Source organism: Mastomys coucha, unplaced genomic scaffold (genome assembly GCF_008632895.1).
Source record: "Mastomys coucha isolate ucsf_1 unplaced genomic scaffold, UCSF_Mcou_1 pScaffold21, whole genome shotgun sequence".
In the NCBI taxonomy this organism is placed as follows: Eukaryota; Metazoa; Chordata; class Mammalia; order Rodentia; family Muridae; genus Mastomys; species Mastomys coucha.
Window position 1 is genome coordinate 138,901,545 of NW_022196904.1, and position 4,699 is coordinate 138,906,243.

Genomic DNA, 4,699 nt, shown 5'->3' on the forward strand with positions numbered 1-4,699 from the left:
CTTTGCACTCACAGAGATGTGCCCTCCTCAGTCTCCCAAACGCTGGGATTAAAGGTGTGCACCACACTGACCAGCTGTCTCTGGCATTTTGAAGTTTCTGTCTTCACTGGAACTCTTCAAACTCTTCTGCACCCTGGTGTCAGATCTCAGAACTTTAGGTGTCAGGGCCCTAAGGTCAGCCTCCTGGTTTATACCTCTAGCCACAGGTATAAGAGATCTCTATTCCTGGTGACTCCACAGAGTTCTTCATCTGCCTCCACACAGTGGTGGCTGTTGATGTCACTGGAAGCCCCAGTGTTCTGCTTGTTTTTGTAGCCAGCCCAGCTTTCATTCCATGTTAAAGACCACAAGTAGACCAAAAGCCTATCTGGGAGACTTATTTAATGGAAGAAAGAAAGGCCTCCCAGCTCTCCTGAGAAAACAGGAAAATAAGCTAGTTTTGTAGCCAGAAAGGGGGCAAAGAACATTTGTGGATGCTTCAAAATTCCCATCCATCACTTAATGGTACCTAGTTCCAATCACTGGCCCTGCATAAGGACTAATCAATTATCGATTTCTGGGAGATCTCTGGAGCAAGACCTCCTGCAGTGGCAGCTGAGGTTGCAGTGTTCCTCATATCTGGAGTGCAATTACTTCAAGTCACCATATGCCTGCTTGCCATATTGTGGTGACCAGTCACCCAGAGAGGTGTTGCTTGGTTGAAAACACGCCACCCAAATTAGCTGGTACAGGGAAGTATCTGACATTTGCCAATTAAAGGGTAAAACATGCCAGATTGCCAACAGTTTAGCTTATTAGAAAGAAAAGTATATGCCACGGCTGGGCCAGCCTTGGCCCCTTAACCTGCAGGAGAAATAGGGTCCTGGTACCAGGTGGGCAAGAAGTTGGTGGATTGACAAACAGACGTGACACAAGGGAGTGTTGGGTCTGAGTGTATTTTCACAAAGTGAGCATCAGGCTTTTACAGTCATATACAGAAGAATAAAAATGTTAGATAATACACCAGTCAGGGTAATTGACAGGAACCAGGCAGGCAGCGGCCACATCACAGGCAGCTTGATTTAGCAGCCAGGTGTGAATGGATAACCCACCACCAGCCAGCCCTATGCTAATCCTCTAGGCTTGTCGGAGGTAAGCACCAGGAAGTCCCATTCTTGCAGCTCTTGGGAATGACTTCGACTATAATTTTAAGCATTTGTGACAGACATCTATTTGGCAGGGGAGCCCACTAGCTTCCCTCTAATATGTAAAGTAGTCTGCCATATGTGACTGCTATGAGAATTCTAATTTTACTTTGTTGACAGTAAACTCTAATGCCTCGTCTCTTTCTCCTTCTCTGGAGACAATCTGTATGATTAAGTAGCATCCTTGTGAAATTCCAAGCTGCGGACAGCTCAGCACCGATTAGGATACTGGAACACTGTGGGGGCCAGGGAACAAGTTTAATCTAGCTTGGCTATTTACAAATCATTCCTTGGGGCACCTGTATGCCTGATAATAAAGCAAGCACACCAAACTCTCCATCGACTATCGCAAAGACAAATCTGGAACACATCCATGTTAGGAGATGCCAAAGAATTCCAGGAGGCTAACTTCCTTGAAGCTTTTTGCCTCTGTGGGCTACTGTCACGAAGACTCGACTGGAGTATGTGTGGCAAGTACACATGAATGATGCTTACAATAGCAGTTTATAATTAACAACAACACATTCCTAGCAGTATTTGACAGTGTCTCAGCTTATAGCTTAATGCTTTTATAGAATATTAGGTTATCCTGTGTCTTGGATTGGTAACATGGTTTAGAAGTTAAAGGCACCTGCTTCCAAGCCTGCTGACTTGAATTCAGTCCCTGGGACTGTTGTATAACAGTCTCTTTTGAAACTGAAACACTCCATCCTTCAGGGAAGTTTTTTTAGCAGGGAGGTCAACTATTTAAAATAGCTTCAGGAAGTCCCTGAAACTGATCAGACTCACTAGGTCCCTTCTTCCCAGAGTAAGCAATAAAACTGTGGAGAGTCACTCTCAAACAAGCCAAGGTTCAAAGAAGATTGCTGACAAGCAAAACTAAAAAAGGCTGAGATCAGACCAGCTGCCTAGAAGAAGCAGAAACCAGCTGAGCTGCCTGGAAGAGGTTTAGACAAACTGAGTCATTTGGAAAGAGTATTTTCCAACCTGTTGAGCTGCTTTCAGGCTCCCAGCTTTTGTGAGCCATCACCCATGCTGGGGTGGGCCTTGGTGATGCAGCTGTCACTTGGTCATTTTTGCTCCTCTTAGTAACCTTTCACCCATATTCTTGTAATTGGTTCATCAAGTTGGACTTAAGTGGTATCCTTATCTTGGTCTGTTGTGGTCTCCCTATATGGGATGAGTAGACATATGTATAGCATCTCCCCAAGAAAAATTTTGATGCACAGCGGGAAGCTATACAACTGGAGGAGAAAACTGAATCCCAAAAGTTACCCACTGACTTGCACTTGTCTGTCATGGCAACATACCTACAGATTGTTAGAAAGCTCTAGAATTGTAGTCACAGATGATTGTGACACTTCCCCTAACACACATGAGTTCTGGGGAACAAGAACTGCAAAAGCAGTAAGTGCTCCTAACCCTTGAGCCATCTCTCTATTCCCTGTACACAGCATTTTAAAGGGGGTTGAATTTGAGTTTCTTTTGGGAATAGCTCCTATGTGGGCCAAAGGTTTTTTTTTTTTTTTTTTTTGGATAGACTTTTATGTAGTCCTAGCGGGCATCCAACTCATTTTGTAGCCGAGGATGACCTTTAACCACTTCTGAGCCTACTTCCTCTACTTCTCAAACACTGGGATTATAGGTGTATGCCTCTATGCTTTGTTTTGGGGGTCTAAGGGATGGACCCAGGGCTTCAAGCATGCTTTGGAAGCACTCTACCAACTGTGTGATATTCCTCACCCAATAAAACTTTTCAACCAGATGCACAAGACTACTTTCTATATCCATTTAATTATTTATTTTTACATTTAATTATGTGTGCATGTGTATGTGCACATGTGTGTGTGTGTGTGTGTGTGTGTGTGTGTGTGTGTGTGTGTGTGTCTGTCTGTCTGTCTGTCTGTCTGTCTGTCTGTGTGTAACATCTTGGGGCTCCTGTGAAGGTCAGAGTACAATTTTTGAGAGTTGGATTTCTAACTTTGTTAGTTATTTGTCTTGATGCTGGGACAAAATAGTTGACAAAAGCAACTACGAATATGGTATACGGCTGCTGAAGATTTGGCAGCAGGAGCAGGAAGAGATTGGTCCTATTCTGTCCACAGTGAGAAGCCAGAGTGAGAAATCTTCCTGCTTTAGCTCATTTTCTTATTTTAATTCAGTCTGGGACCTTGTCCATGGAATGGTGCCTGCTACGTTTAGGGTTGGTTTTCTCACTTCAATTAATCTAATCTAGATAATCCCCCTCCTCACAAGCCTAGAGACTTGTTTCCATGGTGATGCTATATTCCACCCATCAAATTCCCCAATCAAGACTAACCACCATATCAACATAGCACTGCTATTTATAAAATAAAACATTTCAATCCAATTTTATTTTTTAATTTATTTGTTTTTATGGTTGCAGGAGCAAACTCAGGGCAAGCACATGCAAGGCCAGTGCTCTACTGTTGGACTGTGTGCTCTGCTGCCGTGAGGAACAAAGGGGAGACCAGAGTCCTGCCAGAGCTCCGGTACTCTGGGCAGATGGACAAGGGAGGCTGTCCATGAGATCCACTCCACAGGGTGGGCATCTGGATCCCAGTCCTTGGGGAGTGGAGGGGTACAGCTGTGGGGGTCCCTGGGCCTCACAGAGGCCAAGGATGGCAGGTTCTAGTTCCTGGGCATCACAGGCGACACTGGATATTACGGAAGAGCTGAGAATGAAGGGGAAAAGGGGGCGGTGCCCGGTTGTTCCAGTGGGAGCTCAGGGCAAGGGTTGATGGTCCGGTCTCAGGGCTGCAGAAGTGGGTGAACAAGAGTCTAGTTGAAAGGAGGCAATTCATGGTCTTAAGGCGTTTATTTTAGAAAGGAGAGGGAAAGAGAAAAGTAGAGAAGTAGAGGCCACCATGGCCACGTGAAGAGAGGTGGAAGGGAGAGTAAAGACAAGATTAAGAGGTAGAGAGAGAGAGAGAAAGAGAGAGAGAGAGAGAGAGAGAGAGAGAGAGAGAGAGAGAGAGAGAGAGAGAGAGAGAGAGAGAGGGGAGAGAGGAGAGAGAGGGAGCAGGGAGTGGGCAAACAGTCCCTTATGTCTTATGTGGTAGTCTGGGCTTCCTGTCTGTTCTCAGGTAACTGTGGGGTGGGGCATACCTGGCTGTGGTTAGTTGCCTGGGGGTTGGAGTCTAGCCAGATTACTGGGAGCTTGGGGCATTGTCTATGTGATAGATAGCACAGGATAATGGAGTGAGGGCTCATGGGGTCAGCCATTTATGTCTGGGAAGCATGGTTTTACTGTTCTGTCCCTTGTAGAATTCTCTAGTTGGAAGTTTTCTTCTATAATTTTGTTGAAGATATTTACTGGCCCTTTAAGTTGGAGGTCTTTACTCTTTTCTATACCTATTATCTTTAGTTTTGGTCTTCTCCTTGTGTCCTGGATTTCAGAGACTGAAGGAAGGACAAGCCAGCCTGATATAGCTATCTGCTGAGAGGCTCTGACAGTACCTGACTAATACAGATGTAGAGGCTCACAGCCATCC